The sequence below is a fragment of the Ranitomeya variabilis genome, chromosome 5 (genome assembly GCF_051348905.1).
Source record: "Ranitomeya variabilis isolate aRanVar5 chromosome 5, aRanVar5.hap1, whole genome shotgun sequence".
NCBI lineage: Eukaryota > Metazoa > Chordata > Amphibia > Anura > Dendrobatidae > Ranitomeya > Ranitomeya variabilis.
Genome location: NC_135236.1, coordinates 131,057,455 through 131,078,138, shown reverse-complemented (window position 1 = coordinate 131,078,138; position 20,684 = coordinate 131,057,455). Strand labels below are relative to the sequence as shown.

Below are 20,684 nucleotides of genomic sequence, written 5' to 3'. Positions count from 1 at the left end.
GGGGTGACCCTCAAGATTGGGCTTTTTCGTTGGCGCCAGGAGATCCGGCATTGGCTGATATTGATGCGTTTTTTCTGGCGCTCGGTTTACTTTATGAGGAACCCAATCTTGAGATTCAGGCAGAGAAAGCCTTGCTGGCTATGTCTCAGGGCCAGGACGAGGCTGAGGTGTATTGCCAAAAATTTCGGAAATGGTCCGTGCTGACACATTGGAACGAGTGTGCACTGGCCGCTAATTTTAGAAATGGCCTTTCTGAGGCCATTAAGAATGTTATGGTGGGTTTTCCCATTCCCACAGGTCTGAATGATACCATGTCCCTGGCTATTCAAATTGACCGGCGTTTGCGGGAGCGCAAAACCGCAAATTCCCTCATGTTGTTGTCTGAACAGACACCTGATGTGATGCAATGTGATAGAAAAACCGCAAATTCCCTCATGGTGTTGTCTGAACGGACACCTGATTTGATGCAATGTGATAGAATCTTGACTAGAAATGAGAGGAAAATTCATAGACGCCGGAATGGCTTGTGCTACTACTGTGGTGATTCTACACATGTTATCTCAGCATGCTCTAAACGTATATCTAAGGTTGTTAGTCCTGTCACCGTTGGTAATTTGCATCCTAAGTTTATTCTGTCTGTAACTTTGATTTGCTCACTGTCATCTTATCCTGTCATGGCGTTTGTAGATTCAGGTGCTGCCCTGAGTCTTATGGATCTCTCATTTGCTAAGCGCTGTGGTTTTATTCTTGAACCATTAGAAAATCCTATCCCTCTTAGGGGTATTGATGCTACGCCATTAGCAGAAAATAAACCGCAGTATTGGACACAGGTTACCATGTGCATGACTCCTGAACACCGCGAGGTGATACGTTTTCTCGTTCTACATAAAATGCATGATTTGGTTGTTTTGGGGCTGCCATGGTTACAGACCCATAATCCAGTCCTTGACTGGAAGGCTATGTCAGTGTCTAGTTGGGGCTGTCGTGGTATTCATGAGGATTCCCTGCCTGTGTCTATTGCTTCTTCTACGCCTTCGGAAGTTCCGGAGTATTTGTCTGATTATCAGGATGTCTTTAGCGAGTCCAGGTCCAGTGCATTGCCTCCTCATAGGGAATGTGACTGTGCAATAGATTTGATTCCAGGCAGTAAATTTCCTAAGGGATGGTATTATCTTGTCAGCTATTTCTCCTGATCTGCGACGTGTGTTGCAGAGATTTCAGGCTGATAGGCCTGATTCTTGTCCACCTGACAGACTGTTTGTGCCTGATAAGTGGACCAGCAGAGTCATTTCCGAGGTTCATTCCTCGGTGTTGGCAGGTCACCCAGGAATTTTTGGCACCAGAGATCTGGTGGCCAGATCCTTTTGGGTGACCTTCTTGCCGTTGGCTGTTTGCCCTTAATAATCGGGCTAGTTCCGCCACCTTGGTTTCGCCGTTTTTCTGCAACTCTGGTTTCCACCGTCGTTTTTCTTCGGGTCATGTGGAACCTTCTGACTGCCCTGGGGTGGATTCTGTGGTGGATAGGTTGCAGCGGATCTGGAATCTTGTGGTGGACAACTTGAAGTTGTCACAGGAGAGGGCTCAGCGCTTTGCCAACCGCCGCCGCGGTGTGGGTCCCCAACTACGTGTTGGGGATTTGGTGTGGCTTTCTTCCCGCTTTGTTCCTATGAAGGTTTCCTCTCCCAAATTTAAACCTCGTTTTATTGGTCCTTACAAGATATTGGAAATCCTTAATCCTGTATCCTTTCGCCTGGATCTTCCTGTGTCGTTTGCTATCCACAACGTGTTTCATAGGTCCTTGTTGCGGCGGTACGTTGTGCCTGTGGTTCCTTCTGCTGAGCCTCCTGCTCCGGTGTTGGTTGAGGGCGAGTTGGAGTACGTGGTGGAGAAGATCTTGGATTCTCGTCTCTCCAGGCGGAGGCTTCAGTACCTGGTCAAGTGGAAGGGCTATGGTCAGGAAGATAATTCCTGGGTGGTCGCCTCTGATGTTCATGCGGCCGATTTAGTTCGTGCCTTTCACGCCGCTCGTCCTGATCGCCCTGGTGGTCGTGGTGAGGGTTCGGTGACCCCTCACTAAGGGGGGGGTACTGTTGTGATTTTGCTTTTTGCTCCCTCTAGTGGTCATTAGTGATTTGACTCTGGAGCTTCTGTCTTTTCCTATATCCTCACCTGGGCCGTTAGTTCAGGGGCGTTGCTATATAAGCTCCCTGGACCTTCAGTTCAATGCCTGGCATCGTTGAAATCAGAGCTAATCTGTTGTGCTCTTGTCCTATGATCCTGGTTCCTGTATTTCAAGCTAAGTCTGCTTCTTTGCTTTTTGCTTTTGTTTTGTTTGGTATTTTTGTCCAGCTTGTTCCAATCTGTATCCTGACCTTTGCTGAAGCTCTAGGGGGCTGGTGTTCTCCCCCCGGACCGTTAGACGGTTCGGGGGTTCTTGAATCTCCAGCGTGGATTTTTATAGGGTTTTTGTTGACCAGATAAGTTATCTTGCTATATTCTGCTATTAGTAAGCTGGCCTCTCTTTGCTGAACCTGGTTCATTTCTGTGTTTGTCATTTCCTCTTACCTCACCGTTATTATTTGTGGGGGGCTTGTATCTTGCTTTGGGGTCCCTTTCTCTGGAGGCAAGAGAGGTCTTTGTTTTCTTCTCCTAGGGGTAGTTAGATTCTCCGGCTGGCGCGAGTCATCTAGCGATCAGTAGGCATGATCCCCGGCTACTTCTAGTGTTGGCGTTAGGAGTAGCTATTTGGTCAACCCAGTTACCACAGCCCTATGAGCTGGATTTTTGAATCTCGCAGACTTACACGTTCCTCTGAGACCCTGTCCACTGGGGTCATAACAGGATTTGGTGTGGCTTTCTTCCCGCTTTGTTCCTATGAAGGTTTCCTCTCCCAAATTTAAACCTCGTTTTATTGGTCCTTACAAGATATTGGAAATCCTTAATCCTGTATCCTTTCGCCTGGATCTTCCTGTGTCGTTTGCTATCCACAACGTGTTTCATAGGTCCTTGTTGCGGCGGTACGTTGTGCCTGTGGTTCCTTCTGCTGAGCCTCCTGCTCCGGTGTTGGTTGAGGGCGAGTTGGAGTACGTGGTGGAGAAGATCTTGGATTCTCGTCTCTCCAGGCGGAGGCTTCAGTACCTGGTCAAGTGGAAGGGCTATGGTCAGGAAGATAATTCCTGGGTGGTCGCCTCTGATGTTCATGCGGCCGATTTAGTTCGTGCCTTTCACGCCGCTCATCCTGATCGCCCTGGTGGTCGTGGTGAGGGTTCGGTGACCCCTCACTAAGGGGGGGGTACTGTTGTGATTTTGCTTTTTGCTCCCTCTAGTGGTCATTAGTGATTTGACTCTGGAGCTTCTGTCTTTTCCTATATCCTCACCTGGGCCATTAGTTCAGGGGCGTTGCTATATAAGCTCCCTGGACCTTCAGTTCAATGCCTGGCATCGTGGAAATCAGAGCTAATCTGTTGTGCTCTTGTCCTATGATCCTGGTTCCTGTATTTCAAGCTAAGTCTGCTTCTTTGCTTTTTGCGTTTGTTTTGTTTGGTATTTTTGTCCAGCTTGTTCCAATCTGTATCCTGACCTTTGCTGAAGCTCTAGGGGGCTGGTGTTCTCCCCCCGGACCGTTAGACGGTTCGGGGGTTCTTGAATCTCCAGCGTGGATTTTTATAGGGTTTTTGTTGACCAGATAAGTTATCTTGCTATATTCTGCTATTAGTAAGCTGGCCTCTCTTTGCTGAACCTGGTTCATTTCTGTGTTTGTCATTTCCTCTTACCTCACCGTTATTATTTGTGGGGGGCTTGTATCTTGCTTTGGGGTCCCTTTCTCTGGAGGCAAGAGAGGTCTTTGTTTTCTTCTCCTAGGGGTAGTTAGATTCTCCGGCTGGCGCGAGTCATCTAGCGATCACCGTAGGCATGATCCCCGGCTACTTCTAGTGTTGGCGTTAGGAGTAGCTATTTGGTCAACCCAGTTACCACAGCCCTATGAGCTGGATTTTTGAATCTCGCAGACTTACACGTTCCTCTGAGACCCTGTCCACTGGGGTCATAACACATGACCCATTTTTAATGTCCTGGCGGAGGAAGGAGGTTGTCAATCTGGATTTTATGGTACATGGCTCCATCCATTCTTCCATTGATGCGGTGAAGTAGTCCTGTGCCCTTAGCAGAGAAACACCACCAAAACATATTGTTTACACCTCCATGCTTGACAGTGGGAACATTGTTCTTTGGGTCATAGGCAGCATTTCTCTTCCTCCAAACACAGCGACTTGAGTTAATGCCAAATACCTCAATTTTGTCTCATGTGATCACAGCACCTTCTCCCAGTCACTCACAGAATCATTAAGGTGTTCATTGGCAAACTTCAGATGGGCCTGCACATGTGACTTCTTGAGAAGGGAGACCTTGTGAGCACTGCATAGAGCTGCAGGGTGAGACCATAGAGTCCATTCCCCCTGTGGCCCCAGCCACCACAGTTCGACCCTTGTACAGACATTCACAGTGGCAGACCTGAATCTCTTGCTGCACTACCCTGTACTACAACTCCTAGTAGACATTGCCCCTCTCTGCATCATAGGGGAGGAGGAGCAGTCAAGGAAGAGACTGATTGGCTGAGCAAGCTGGAGAAGAAGGGAAAAGGGTTGAGACCAATTGAGAAGAGGGCGGTCATCCCTTACTGAGCAGAGACCAAAACACCACAGGAGCAGATTCCAGTGTGCAGACTGATGCTTCACTGTGAGCAGTGAAATTGCATCAGAACCCCAGACTAGCCAGATGATCTGAGAATGCCCTCCTCCCCCTGGCTTCACAGAGAAATGGAGTACTCTGCCTCTCATTTCTAGAGGAGTGATTCCAGAAGCCCCAGGCTGGGAACCGGTGTGACAATGTGGGCAGGTTGCGGGATGCAGTAACGGACAGGAGGCAGAGCAAGGGTTAACGATACTTTGCTTGAACAGGGCGTTACTCCACGCAGGGAGAGGAAGGGGTAAGCGGGAGTATAACAGGTGATATAAACACAAATGGTGTGCAGGGTGAGTTAAACAACAACAATAAGTAATGCATCAGTTTTGTAAGGGTTAAGTTATTGGTCCGGCAGCTTCCTGACTGTAGAGTCTTTGGCTCAAATGGTGGCCCCAACGCAGTTAGCGCGTGGTGAGTCTGGTGTTATCCTGAAGGTGTTGATGATCCGGTTTAAGGCGGTGACGGTGGGTCCTTGTCATCTTGGATTGGGTCCTGGGTCGAGGATTCGTTGTGCAGCATGAAGTGCAATCTCCAACTCCATTTTAGCTTACCGTAGCTCGATAGATATAAGCGGGTGAGATGGGGCACAGTTCCCAGTGAATCACCCAGTCCTTCCTAGGTGGCACGTGTGCAGGACTTCCTGGCCCAGAGCGTTTGGCACCTTCAGCTGCAGGAACCAACGGCACGTTTCTCATCACAGTCTCTATATCTGGTCGCAGGGAATCTATCGCGCAAGCCTGCGCTGTCACGGTGCTCAGAGGACGGACCACCAACTGTTCCCTGCTGTATGCTGCTTGTTCCTGCAAGGACTGGCTGCTTCCATGTGCTATGGCATTTTTAGCTTAGCCATGCCCCCTGCTGCCAAGTGCAAAGGTTGGTCCGGGTTTTTAAGCTTTCCCCCGGAAAACAGAGGAGACAGCCCCGACAGTTCCGAACCCAGCGCAAGAGAGGTACCCCCAGTCCGGTCCCTCTTCTTACAACTACAGAACAACTACTTCAAACAGTGAGTAGTTTGCTGGGGCTTGTGGCTCCACTGTGGATAAATATATAAAAACTATCTATGAGGGAGCCTTGCTAGGTCTGGTGGTTCCACACACTTGAAGCTGTAATAGGACTATTATACTGTGTTGCATTATTTGGCCGCAGCCATTCATAGTTAAATGCAACCTGTCACCCCCCCTTGGCATACTATGGTAAAAGAGCCACCTTCTGCAGCATTAAGGCTGCATTCTGTGAAGGTGGCTCTTATGTTTTTGATCCCTAATAACGCTGAAATATTCACTTTTATAAATTGTGCGACATACCTGTATTGAGTCCGAGGGGTACATTTTCTCCCCCTGACTCAGCCGCGTTGCAGCCGTCCATCATCCCCTCAGTGCGCCGGGCGCCGCCTCCTCTATGTTTCCTCACGTCACCAGTGCCTGCACTGTGCTGTCATTTTTCGGGCATGCGCCGTGCGCGCTGCCCTGGAACTCACACCAGCAGCCTGAGATCCTGCCATGCAGTGTGTTATGATTTATTCACACTGCGGGGCTGGGAATCTGGCGCTGTGCGCAGGCACGATATGCTTACATCACTTGATGTAAGTTCCAGGGCAGCGGGTGCGGCGCATGCCCGAGAAATAATTGCATAGCGCAGGCGCCATTGATGGCACAAGACAGAGAGGAGGCGGTGTCCTGTGGGATGATGGACGGCTGCGAGGCGGCTGAGTCAGGGGGAGAAAAGGTACCCCTTGGACTCAATACAGGTATGGCGTGTAATTTATAAAAGTGAATACTTCAGCGTTATTATGGATCAAAAACATAAGAGCCACCTTCACAGAATGCAGCCTTAGTGCTGCAGAAGTGGCTCTTTTACCTTAAGGGTATGTGCACACGTATTCCTGAGGTCTGCGGATTTTTCCGTAGCGGATTTGTGAAAACCACAGGTAAAAGGCACTGCGTTTTACCTGCGCATTTCCTGCGGAATTACCGCGGATTTACCCTGGTTTTTGTGCGGATTCCACTGCGGTTTTACACCTGCGGTTTTCTACTATGGAGCAGGTGTAAAACCACTGCGGATTCCACACAAAGAATTGACATGCTGCGGAATGTAAACCGCTGCGTTTCCGCGCGTTTTTTTCTGCAGCATGTGCACTGCAGATTGCGTTTCCCATAGGTTTACATTGTACTGTAAACACATGGGAAACTGCTGCGGACACGCAGCAAAATCAGCAGTGTGTGAACTTAGCTTAATAGGCCCGGGGGGGATGCAGGTTCCCTTTAAGCAGTTTTAGCTAGCAGTGTTTGTTGCTGTTTAAAGGGGAAGTGTCATCCTTATCTTTCAAGTTTACTGCAAATCCTTAACTGATTCTATATATGTGTAAATTGTGAATAATGTTTGTTTTATTATTTCTTGCCATCCCCCTTACCATACTTACTATTTACCTTCCTCCACAATAAACCTATTTACGTTTCCAACCTCATCTTCTTGTGAGTGCATATGGAGTGTGTACAGGGAATTCCCGAGTCGACCCCTGGCAGAAGAGGAAGACTCTCCTGCATCCCACACCAACTCCCAGCAAGATTCGGGTGGAGGCACCGCGCTATACTGAGGTGAGAACTACCAAACACCCTGTCCCCAGAGGTGGATTGAAGGGGTGTTACAGATCTATCTGTTTGTCTGTTGTGAGGCAGTGACTCGTGTCACAGGTAGGGGTTGCTGTGTGTTCTCCCCAGGTTGTGCATGGAGACGGATGAAGTCTATAGGTGTGCATGGCACTCACGGATTTCCGGTCTGGGTTTTCTATGTGACTGAAAGCCACAGGTTTATTTGTTAAAAACCCTGCAGTAAGGGGTAAGGGCATGTCAGGTGTCAGATGCAATGTCAGTGTCAGTCTGATGCAAGTCGTCCATGGTAACTGGTCTCGGATGTGGACAGTCCTGTGCCTGGAGGTGAACGGGAGGTGGATGTCCTGTGCCCGAAAGAGTTGGATGTGGATAGTCCTGTGCCCGGAGGTGTACCAGAGGTGGATGTCCTGTGCCAGAAAGCAGACTGGCATGTGTAACGTTTGCAAACAGGTGGATATGGTTCCCGGCTGCTATCCAGAGGATATCTTGGACTGTGTACGGCTGTGTGAGTAAAGAGTCTGTGATACAGCAGTGCAGGACACCCACGGGAACTAGTCAGAGGACAACTGGCGTGTGTAGTGTCTGCAACATGTGAAGCTGTGTTTGGAGACTGTAATATGGCGTGCGGTCGAACCACAGATACTGGACAAGGAGAGGTCCGGCGTGTTTAGGGACTGCAATCTAAAAGCCATATGATGTGTAGTGCTATGAAATGGGCACTGAGACAAGATGCAACTGTGTGTATTGAACTTTGATGACGTGTACTACTGTATAAAATGCTATGCACCTTTATGTGTGAAGTAACACATTAAAGAGACTTTTGTTTTTGAACTTTGTGGGTCTCTACCTCTTCACTGCATACAGTGCTACCGCAGCATTACACTGTCTATACATATGTGTGTGTGTTTTTAAGAATATTTCCTTTGAAAACTATGTGTAAATGCATAGAGAATTGTTCTATGTAAAAGCTCATGTTAAAATCGCATTGCAATTGCACTGCATTCAGACGTAAATCAGATGCTAGGTGTGAAAAATCGGATTGTACTCTCATGACATTCGTCCGTTTTTTCGGTCCTGATATCGGAACATTCTTTTTCACACATATGGGTATGAGCCCTAAGGGGTAACATTTTTCCTTATGGAGAGTGACATACCTGACATGCCAGGGTATGGAGGTTTTTAAAGCTGTGCAATACTCTTCTGGGAATTTAACTCTAGTGCCACCTATTGGAAGCAGCAATCCTAAAAGTCAATATCGACCTTTTAACGAGCCTTGCCATATCTGTGAAGCTCTGCCACGCTTGCTGTTGCTGTTCTCTCTGTCTCACACACAATAATTCTCCTTGATCTGCTCTAAACTCTCCCCTAACCCCCTTTGTTCCATTCCCTTTACTGCAAACATGACATATCTCTCCAGAGTTTGCCACGCAGCTCTACATGGCTCTGTACTTTTGAAGCACATTCCTACTCTGTGATCCCTTAATTTTAATACTGTTGCACACTATGCCGCTGAAAAAAAAATGCCTGCGTTATGTCCTTTGAATAAAAAATACAACCACACTGTGCACCCAGAATTTAAAAAATATAACCTACACTGTGCCCCTGTAAAAAAGCTGGTAACCTTGGCAATGATCAGTACACAATAGGATTAAAAATCCCTCCGTTTTGTTCTTTTAATAAGAGGTAAACTGTAAAATTGCTTCTTTTACAAGCATTTTGCAATTTTATCCATTTGTGTTATTGAGAAATAAAAGTTCACTTCCATCTGCCTTTTAGTAACCAAAAATTTGGAAGACAATGTAACTGATCATTTTCTTTGTTTTACATTTCACAAACAAATGGCATATATTATTACATGAATAATTGCATTCATCAGCATCTGTTATGTTAATATTGTCTGCATTTTACTAATAGATGTATGGGGCATTACAGAGCTGTCTGTGCATCCTATGGTACCTTACTGTTCTAGGATCTGCACTTTATCTTCCATGGGTCACCTGGTACAGGCTTTATGCACTGTCTCCCCTCCCACAATATCCAATGCTCATCGCTTAGCTGCCTCTAAGAAGCATCAGCAGTTGTGTGCATGAAGAGGATGTAAAGAGTCAGACCTGGGTACCAGCGCAGAACAAGCACAAGTTGGAAGTTTCTATGGAAATGGAATAGTCCTAGGACAAGAGCGCCGAATTTGGTGAGTGCCTAATGATACCCTTCATTAGCAATGTAACATGCATAGTTATATAGCATTTCTGCTAAGTATATTTGCATATTTGATGTTACATCATTTTCTCTCTCTGTATGTATATATAAGTATATAAATATATACTGTATGTGTGAGCTGTGTGTGTTTAATTTACCATTCAGTATTCCAAATAGCATATTGCCACATGTGAGTGCACAGCAGGAGAGAGAAATTGTATTTTATAGGAGTTTTTCTACATGCATAGTATTAAAATAACACCATTGACCTTTAGGATTTAACATATAGAATGAGAAGCAGATTTCTCCATTTGGCACAATATCACAAACATAGCCAATATGTGCTTGATACAATAATACTTTGGATTTTTTCTATTGACTAATGTCCTGTATATCTCTGTCATCCAGATATGATTTAAAGAAGCGAGATCTCTTGTAAGAATCTTGCGTTTTATGACATTTGCCTTGCTAACAGGCAATTAAATGCCAGTTGAATTCATTGTCCTGCATTTTATTTATTCCCTTTCAATCATATATATTTTTTACCCTTCATCAAAGAATATACACTGACTTGTTTGTATGTACAGAGTCCAGAATTGAAATTAAGAAGTCATTGAGAATATCTGATACAAATCCATGGATTTTACTTACAAGCAGAATGTTACAAGAGACAGACACTATAGCTCTGTAGAAATTGATTTATCCTCCCTCGTATACCAGGCTGAATAGTTACCTAGCAGGAAAAAAGGCTGAAATCATTCCTCCTAACAGATCTGTGACACCTTAATCTCCTTATTTTGCAGGAATTGTGGGGCAATTTATTTCCAACTCACAGACAGAAGTTAGGGATAGAAAGGCGTCTCAGGGTACTGCAGTTAACTCTCCGCTGACATCTTACTTATTTATGGATCATTTCCAACACATCTATTTGGATTAGGGATTAAAGGGCTCTCTATGGGATTCCAACCCAAGGGTTGTTGCAGTGAGTTCACCCCATTGTTCGCTGCCATTGCACCACCACCTGATCCCCAGCAGTCAGGGATTTGGATGTTTTATGGGTTAGACTGAAAGTCTCTTCTTCTTTGTATAGGAATAGATGTTTAACATTAAATCAGGGTTCCAGTGATGTGTCACAACTGGTGAACAATTTGTAAAGAGTAGGTGGAAATGACATGAGCAGCTGATACAAGGAAAGTAAAAGTGTTCTCTATGCTCAGGCAACCCTTATCACTCACGGGAGAAGATGAACTCAGCAGTGCATAGTGTCTACTTATTAATCCTGCTTTATTCACGAATCAAATATTGTAAAATATAGAACATTTTCCAATGAAAAAAAGACCTCTACACATGAAAACCATTGCAAGCCACCTTGTAGGTGTGGAATTCATTTCAAAAAGCGCTTTCTTTGCAGCAGTATAAAAATGAGTGATGACGAGCGCAAGTGTTCGTTACTGGAGTTTGCCTAGGGTGCTAGGGCATGCACCAAGTATCGCAGCCGCTCAATTGACATGTTCAAGTCCCCGTACCCTCAAGTTCCGCAGCTAACACAGCCCAAAAGCAAGAAGGTGATTGCCAGGGTATGTCAGGCAATGTCTTGTTGTTGTCTAACAGCAGCGAAAGATGAGGGCGCAGGGACTCGAACACATCACTCGAACACCTTTAAGCCATGGACCAGGGTGGGCTCCCCAGGATACAGCAAAGCCATGGACAAGGAAAGCAGTAAACACTAAATTTGTGAAATAATCTTTATTTTTTATATAGCGCTAACATATTCCAAATGAACTTTTACTGTTAAACTGAGACTGTGCAAGATTAATTTACACACGGTCAGAACTGAGTAGGACCACTGTGCTGCGTCACGCAGTAGGCACGGAAATGTTGACTACTTTACTGTCATTTGCTTAGTCGTGCAGCTGAGTAGAGCGGCTACCGAGCATTTACCTAGAAAACTGGAACAATCAAATGGATGCCAGGGGTGACCTATTGGTGCTACAGCACAGCAGCCTCCAAACTTAACAAGATAACTCTAAATCCCCTAAGTAGAACCCAGTTATGGTATTATACACTGTCGTGTTCACTTCAACCCCTTAATCCCATATGACGTACTATCCCGTCAAGGTGACCTGGGACTTAATTCCCAGTGACGGGATAGTGTTGTGAATTCTATTTTTGGGCTCCCTCTAGTGGTCACAAGCGGTACTGTGTAGTGTTGTCTTTCTGCAGGTTGGCTGCATCAGCTGGTTCGTTATCCTTGGTTGGTTTCCTATTTAGCTCACCTGGAGACTCAGTTCCTTGCCTGCTATCAATGTATTCAGTGCTCTTCAGATTCCTTGTGTCTACCTTGCTCCCAGTCTCTCCAAGACAAGCTAAGTTTTTGTTTGATCATTTTTTGATTATCAGTGTTCATTATGTTTTTAGTCCAGCTCGCTAAAATGTGATTTCCTCGCTTGCTGGTTGCTCTAGGGGACTGAGTTTCTCCCCCCACACCGTGAGTTGGTGTGGGGGTTCTTGAAATCTCAGTGTAGATATTTTGTAAGGGTTTTTTACTGACCGCATAGATTCCCTTTTGTATTTTCTGCTATCTAGTATTAGTGGGCCTCATTTGCTGAATCTGCTTTCACCCCTGTGTATGTGCCTTCCTCTTACCTCACCGTTATTATCTGTTGGGGCTTCTATATCTTTGGGGATTATTTCTCTGGAGGCAAGAGAGGTCTTTCTTTCTCTCTAGGGGTAGTTAGTTCCTCAGGCTGGCTCGAGACATCTAGGATTTTTAGGCACGTTCACCGGCTACTTCTAGTGTGTTTGGATAGGTTCAGATTTGCGGTCAGTCCAGTTTGCCACCTCCCTAGAGCTTGTCCTATGTTTGTTACTTAGCTGGAGTAATTTGTGATCCTCAACCACTAAGGATCATAACAGTATAGCAGTATAGCAGGCCAAAAAGTGTTTAATGCATCACAGAAGTGGGATAAAAAAGAAGACCTGAGTAAATTTTTTTTGTTTTCCTCCCGCTTTTCCTTTGCTGCAGTGTTGTGAATTTGGTTTCTGGGCTCCCCCGGTGGTTTCTGGTGGTACTGCACTTGTGTGCTTCATCTCCTCTGTTCACCTGTTTTCCATCTGGATGTGGGAGTTTTCTATTTAGCCTTGCTCCTCAGTCATTTCTATGCCGGCCAACAATGTTACCAGAAGCCTTTCTGTTGCATGTTCCTGCTCCTAGACAACTATCAGCTAAGTTGGACTTGTTGTCCTAAGTTTGTTTTGCATTTTTGTTCCAGTTCTCTGTGATTGAATATTTCTGAGGCTGGAAGCTCTTGTGAGCTGAAATTGCCACTCTGGTGTCATGAGTTGATATTAGAGTCTTAAAGTAATTTCAGGATGGTATTTTGAAAGGGTTTTCAGCTGACCGTGAAGTTCCCTTTTCTGTCTTCCTACTATCTAGTAAGCGGACCTCAATTTGCTAAACCTATCTTCATACTTCGTATGTCAATTTCCTCTAAAATCACCGCCAATATATGTGGGGGCTACTGTCTGCCTTTTGGGGAAAATTTCTCTAGAGGTAAGCCAGGTCTGTATTTTCCTCTGCTAGGGTCAGTCAGTTCTCCGGCTGGCGCTGGGCGTCTAGGGATAAAACGTAGGCACGCTACCCGGCCACTGTTAGTTGTGCGGTAGGTTTAGCTCATGGTCAGCTCGAGTTCCCATCTTCCAAGAGCTAGTCCTTTTGTATGCTTTATTACGTTCTCTTGTCATTGAGAACCATGACACTGCAGTCTGTTTAGCTTCTTTCATCCCCTTGAACTCTGGGTGGTTTTGAGCTCAGCTGCAGACATGAATGTTCAGACTCTGACTTCTAGTGTGGATCATCTTACTGCACGGGTGCAAAGTATTCAGGATTTTGTTATTCATAGCCCTATGTCAGAACCAAAGATACCCATTCCTGAGTTGTTTTCTGGAGATAGATCTAGGTTTCTAAATTTTAAGAATAATTGTAAGTTATTTCTATCTCTGAGACCTCGTTCCTCTGGTGATTCCGCTCAGCAAGTTAAAATTGTTATCTCCTTGTTGCGTGGCGACCCTCAAGATTGGGCTTTCTTTCTGGCGCCAGGAGATCCTGAATTGCTTAATGTAGATGCATTTTTTCTGGCTCTTGGACTGCTTTATGAGGAGCCTAATCTTGAGAATCAGGCAGAAAAAGCGTTGCTGGCTATCTCTCAGGGTCAGGATGAAGCAGAGGTGTATTGTCAAAAATTTCAGAAATGGTCGGTGCTTACTCAATGGAATGAGTGTGCCCTGGCTGCAAATTTCAGAGAAGGTCTTTCTGAGGCCGTTAAGAATGTTATGGTGGGGTTTCCCACCCCTGCAAGTCTGAGTGATTCTATGGCTTTAGCCATTCAGGTTGATCGGCGTTTGCGGGAGCGCAAATCTACTCATCCTTTGGCGGTATTTTCTGAACAGAGACCTGAGTCTATGCAATGTGACCGAACTCTGACCAGAATTGAGCGTCAAAGTCATAGACATCAAAATGGGTTGTGCTTTTACTGTGGTGATTCTACTCATGTTATCTCAGCATGCTCTAAACGCTTAAAAAAAATCGCTAAACCTGTCACCATTGGTACTATACAGCCTAAATTTATTTTGTCTGTTACTTTGATTTGTTCTTTATCGTCCTACCCGGTTATGGCTTTTGTGGATTCGGGTGCTGCCCTGAATCTGATGGATTTGTCGTTTGCCAGGCGCTGTGGTTTTGTCCTGGAGCCTTTGGAATTTCCTATTCCTCTGAGGGGAATTGATGCTACGCCATTGGCTGAGAATAAGCCTCAGTATTGGACGCAAATGACCATGTGCATGACTCCCGTACATCAGGAGGTGATTCGCTTTCTCGTTCTGCATAATTTGCATGATGTTGTCGTTTTGGGTCTGCCATGGCTGCAAGCTCATAATCCAGTTTTAGATTGGAAAGCTATGTCTGTGTCAAGTTGGGTTTGTCAGGGAATTCATGGCGATACTCCGTTGGTGTCTATTGCTTATTCTACTCCTTCTGAGGTCCCTGAGTTTTTGTCTGACTACCAGGATGTATTTGATGAGCCCAGGTCCAGTGTCCTGCCCCCTCATAGGGATTGTGACTGTGCTATAAATTAAATTCCTGGTAGTAAATTCCCTAAGGGATGACTTTTTAATTTTATCTGGATGACATTTTGGTCTTTTCTGATGATTGGGAGTCCCATGTGAAGCAGGTCAGGATGGTGTTTCAGGTCCTCCGTGCTAATGCTTTATTTGTGAAGGGCTCAAAATGCCTCTTCGGAGTACAGAAGGTCTCCTTTTTGAGTTTTATTTTTTCTCCTTCTACTGTGGAGATGGACCCAGTCAAGGTCCAGGCTATTCATGACTGGACTCAGCCCACGTCTGTTAAGAGTCTTCAGAAGTTCTTGGGTTTTGCTAATTTTTACCGTCGTTTCATCGCTAATTTTTCTAGCGTGGTTAAACCTTTGACGGATTTGACCAAGAAGGGTTCTGATGTGACTAATTGGTCTCCTGCGGCCGTGGAGGCCTTTCGGGAGCTAAAGCACCGGTTTTCTTCAGCTCCAGTCTTATGTCAGCCAGATGTCTCTCTCCCCTTCCAGGTCGAGGTTGATGCTTCTGAGATTGGAGCAGGGGCTGTTTTGTCGCAGAGAAGCTCTGATGGCTCTGTGATGAAGCCATGTGCTTTCTTTTCAAGAAAGTTTTCGCCTTCCGAGCGGAATTATGATGTTGGTAATCGGGAATTGTTGGCTATGAAGTGGGCATTTGAGGAGTGGCGACATTGGCTCGAAGGAGCTAAGCATCGTGTGGTGGTCTTGACTGATCACAAAAATCTGATTTACCTTGAATCTGCCAAGCGCCTAAATCCTAGACAGGCTCGTTGGTCGTTGTTTTTCTCCCGTTTCAACTTCGTGGTCTCATACCTGCCTGGTTCGAAGAACGTGAAAGCTGATGCACTTTCTAGGAGTTTTGTGCCTGACTCTCCGGGAGTTTCTGAGCCGGCTGGTATTCTCAGAGAGAGAGTGATTTTGTCTGCCATTTCCCCAGATTTGCGACGAGTGCTGCAGAAATTTTAGGCGGATAGACCTGACCGTTGTCCACCAGAGAGACTGTTTGTCCCGGATAGATGGACCAGCAGAGTTATTTCCGAGGTTCATTCTTCGATGTTGGCGGGTCATCCTGGGATTTTTGGTACCAGAGATTTGGTGGCTAGGTCCTTCTGGTGGCCTTCCTTGTCGCGGGATGTGCGTTCCTTTATGCAGTCTTGTGGGATTTGTGCTCGGGCTAAGCCTTGCTGTTCTCGTGCCAGCGGTTTGCTTTTGCCTTTGCCTGTTCCGAAAAGGCCTTGGACGCACATTTCCATGGATTTTATTTCGGATCTTCCAGTATCTCAGAAAATGTCTGTCATCTGGGTGGTGTGTGATCGTTTTTCCAAGATGGTCCATTTGGTGCCCTTGCCTAAGTTGCCTTCTTCCTCCGATTTGGTTCCTCTATTTTTTCAGAATGTGGTTCGCTTGCACGGCATTCCTGAAAATATTGTGTCTGATAGAGGATCCCAGTTTATGTCCAGGTTTTGGCGGACTTTTTGTGCTAAGATGGGCATTGATTTGTCTTTTTCGTCGGCCTTCCATCCTCAGACTAATGGCCAAACCGAGCGAACTAATCAGATGTTGGAAACTTATTTGAGATGTTTTGTTTCTGCTGATCAGGATGATTGGGTGACTTTTTTGCCATTGGCCGAGTTTGCCCTTAATAATCGGGCTAGTTCTGCTACTTTGGTTTCACCTTTTTTCTGCAATTCTGGTTTCCATCCTCGTTTTTCCACGGGTCAGGTTGAGCCTTCTGACTGTCCTGGGGTGGATTCTGTGGTGGATAGGTTGCAGCAGATTTGGAACCATGTGATGGACAATTTGAGGTTGTCACAGGAGAAGGCTCAGCGCTTTGCCAACCGCCGCCGCGGTGTGGGTCCCCGACTTCTTGTTGGGGATTTGGTGTGGCTGTCTTCTCGGTATGTTCCTATGAAGGTCTCCTCTCCTAAATTCAAGCCTCGCTTCATCGGTCCTTATAAGATCTTGGAAATCCTTAACCCGGTGTCTTTTCGTTTGGATCTCCCAGCATCGTTTGCCATTCATAATGTGTTCCATAGGTCTTTGTTGCGGAGGTATGTGGTACCTGTGGTTCCTTCTGTTGAGCCTCCTGCTCCGGTGCTGGTCGAGGGCGAATTGGAGTACGTGGTGGAGAAGATTTTGGATTCTCGTATCTCTAGACGGAGGCTTCAGTATTTGGTTAAGTGGAAGGGCTATGGTCAGGAGGATAATTCCTGGGTTGTCGCCTCTGATGTTCATGCGGCTGATTTGGTTCGTGCCTTCCACGCGGCTCATCCTGATCGCCCTGGGGGTCTTGATGAGGGTTCGGTGACCCCTCCTCAAGGGGGGGGTACTGTTGTGAATACTATTTTTGGGCTCCCTCTAGTGGTCACAAGCGGTACTGTGTAGTGTTGTCTTTCTGCAGGTTGGCTGCATCAGCTGGTTCATTATCCTTGGTTGGTTTCCTATTTAGCTCACCTGGAGACTCAGTTCCTTGCCTGCTATCAATGTATTCAGTGCTCTTCAGATTCCTTGTGTCTACCTTGCTCCCAGTCTCTCCAAGACAAGCTAAGTTTTTGTTTGATCATTTTTTGATTATCAGTGTTCATTATGTTTTTAGTCCAGCTTGCTAAAATGTGATTTCCTTGCTTGCTGGTTGCTCTAGGGGACTGAGTTTCTCCCCCCACACCGTGAGTTGGTGTGGGGGTTCTTGAAATCTCAGTGTGGATATTTTGTAAGGGTTTTTTACTGACCGCATAGATTCCCTTTTCTATTTTCTGCTATCTAGTATTAGTGGGCCTCATTTGCTGAATCTGCTTTCACCCCTGTGTATGTGCCTTCCTCTTACCTCACCGTTATTATCTGTTGGGGGCTTCTATATCTTTGGGGATTATTTCTCTGGAGGCAAGAGAGGTCTTTCTTTCTCTCTAGGGGTAGTGTTGTGATTCGGTTCGTGGGCTCCCCCAGTGGTCTCTTGTGGTACTGGTGTCCTGCAAGCTTTGCCTTCTCAGTTCACCTGTTCCTATCAGGATGTGGGAGTATCCTATTTAACCTTGCTCCTCAGTCATTCTAATGCTGGCCATCAATGTATCCAGAGTGATTCTGTTGCATGTTCCTGCTCCCAGTTTTCTGCTCAGCTAAGTTGGACACTTTAGTCCTTAAGTCTATTTTTGTATGTTTTGTCCAGTTTGCACTTATGTGAATCTCTGCAGCTGGAAGCTCTTGTTGGGCTGAAATTACCACTCCAGTGGCATGAGTTGTCACATGAGTTAAGGTAATTTCAGGATGGTGTTTTGAAGGGTTTTGCAGCTGACCGCGAAGTCCTCTGTTGTATCTTTCTGCTATTTAGTTAGCGGGCCTCTCTGTGCTAAATCTGCTTTCATACTACGTGTGTCTTTTCATCTGCTCTCACCGTTATTATATGTGGGGGGCTGCTATCTCCTGTGGGGACATTCTCTGGAGGCAAGCCAGGACTGTGTTTTCTTCTACCAGGGGTAGTTAGTTCTCCGGCTGGCGCGCGGCATCTAGAGACAACGCAGGAATGCCCCCTGGCTACTTCTAGTGTGGTGTGTAGGTTTAGCATCGCGGTCAGCTCTAGTTTCCATCACCCGAGAGCTTGTCCGTTTATTCTATGCTTCTGATGTTTCCTTGCCATTGGAAACCATAACAGTATGGCCAGCCCAAATGTTTAATCTATAGGCTGAAGCAGGAGAGAAAAGGAACTGTGTGAAACCTTTTTTTTTTCCTCTGAAGTTGCACTCCAGCTCTAATTGCAGTCTCCTGTTTTCCTCTCCTCTTAACCCCTGAATGGCTCAGACTTTATCTGTTGAAATATGGATCCCCAGAGTCTGGCTACCAATTTGTATAATCTTGCCTCTAAAGTTCAGAATATACAAGATTTTTTGTTACATGCTCCTCGGTCTGAACCTAAAATTCCTATACCGGAGTTTTTTTCTGGAGATCGATCTTGTTTTCTAAATTTTAAATACAATTATAAATTGTTTCTTTCGCTGAGATCTCATTCTGCTGGAGATCCTGCCCAGCAAGTAAAAATTGTTATTTCTTTACTGCGGGGTGACCCCCAAAATTGGGCATTTTCATTGGCACCAGGGGATCCTGCGTTGCTCAATGTGGATGCGTTTTTTCTGGCTTTGGGGTTGCTTTATGAGGAACCAAATTTGGAGATTCAGGCTGAGAAAGCCCTAATAGCCCTCTCTCAGGGGCAAGATGAAGTCGAAATATATTGCCAAAAATTTCGAAAATGGTCTGTGCTTACTCAGTGGAATGAGTGCGCTCTGGCGGCAATTTTCAGAGAAGGTCTCTCTGATGCTGTAAAAGACGTCATGGTGGGGTTTCCTGCACCTACTGGTCTGAATGAGTCCATGACAATGGCAATTCAGATTGATCGGCGTTTACGGGAACGCAAACCTGTGCACCAGTTGGCGGTGTCTTCTGAAGAGGCACCACAGAGTATGCAATGTGATAGCTTTCTGTCTAGAAGCGAACGACAGATTTATAGGCGCAAAAATCATTTGTGCTTCTATTGTGGAAATTCTACTCATGTTATATCAGCATGCTCTAAACGAACAAAGAAAGTTGATAAATCCTCTGCTATTGGCACTTTGCAGTCCAAGTTTATTTTGTCTGTAACTCTAATTTGTTCGTTATCTTCTATTGTTGCGGATGCGTATGTGGATTCTGGCGCCGCTTTGAGTCTTATGGATTGGTCCTTTGCCAGGCGCTGTGGGTTTGATCTAGAGCCTCTGGAAGTTCCTATACCTTTAAAGGGTATTGATTCTACACCATTGGCTAGTAATAAACCACAATACTGGACACAAGTGACTATGCGTATGACTCCAGACCATCAAGAGGTGATTCGCTTCCTTGTACTGTATAATCTACATGATGTGTTGGTGCTGGGATTGCCATGGTTGCAAACTCATAACCCAGTCCTTGACTGGAAAACAATGTCTGTACTAAGCTGGGGATGTCAGGGAAATCATGGGGACACATCTTTGGTCTCCATTGCTTCATCTATTCCCTCTGAAATTCCTGAGTTTTTGTCTGATTATCGTGAGGTTTTTGAGGAATCTACTCTTAATTCTCTTCCTCCTCACAGAGATTGCGATTGCGCCATAGATTTGATCCCTGGCAGTAAATTTCCTAAGGGTCGTCTATTCAATCTGTCTGTACCTGAACATGCTGCCATGCGAGAGTATATTAGGGAGTCCTTGGAAAAGGGACATATTCGTCCTTCTTCGTCTCCTCTTGGAGCGGGGTTCTTTTTTGTAGCTAAAAGCGATGGTTCTTTGAGACCTTGTATTGATTATAGACTCTTGAATAAGATCACAGTCAAGTATCAGTATCCTTTGCCATTGCTGACAGATTTATTTGCTCGCATTGAGGGGGCGAAGTGGTTCTCTAAGATTGATCTTCGCGGTGCGTATAATTTGGTGCGAATTAAGCAGGGGGATGAGTGGAAAACCGCATTTAATACGCCCGAGGGCCATTTTGAGTATTTGGTGATGCCTTTTGGTCTGTCAAATGCCCCTTCGGTCTTTCAGTCTTTTATGCACAATATTTTCCGTGAATATCTGGATAAATTTATGATTGTGTATTTGGACGATATCTTGATTTTTTCGGATGACTGGGAATCTCATGTTCAACAAGTTAGGAGGGTTTTTCAGGTTTTGCGGACCAATTCTCTGTTTGTTAAAGGTTCAAAGTGTGTTTTTGGGGTTCAGAAGATTTCTTTTTTGGGGTACATTTTTTCCCCCTCTTCTATTGAGATGGATCCTGTGAAGGTTCGGGCTATTTGTGACTGGACGCAACCGACTTCTCTTAAGGGCCTTCAGAAATTTTTGGGCTTTGCTAACTTTTATCGTCGATTCATAACTGGTTTTTCTAGCGTTGTCAGGCCTTTGACTGATTTGACTAAAAAGGGTGCTGATGTTGCAGATTGGTCTCCTGCTGCTGTGGAGGCCTTTCGGGAGCTTAAGCGCCGTTTTTCTTCTGCTCCGGTGTTGTGCCAGCCTGA

At 45.6% G+C, this 20,684-nt stretch overlaps 2 protein-coding genes across 2 annotated transcripts in view; one reads left to right on the top strand and one right to left on the bottom strand.

Moving 5' to 3' along the window:
• The window catches only part of LOC143775317 (acyl-coenzyme A thioesterase THEM4-like), a 494,072-nt gene that overhangs the window by 356,547 nt on the left and 116,841 nt on the right, over nucleotides 1-20,684 (bottom strand). The window lies entirely within an intron of this gene.
• The window catches only part of LOC143775316 (gonadotropin-releasing hormone II receptor-like), a 112,228-nt gene continuing 100,939 nt past the window's right edge, over nucleotides 9,396-20,684 (top strand). The window contains exon 1 of the mRNA XM_077263311.1: nucleotides 9,396-9,540. The gene's annotated coding sequence lies outside the window, so the exon portion shown is untranslated. The remainder of the gene's footprint in view (nucleotides 9,541-20,684) is intronic.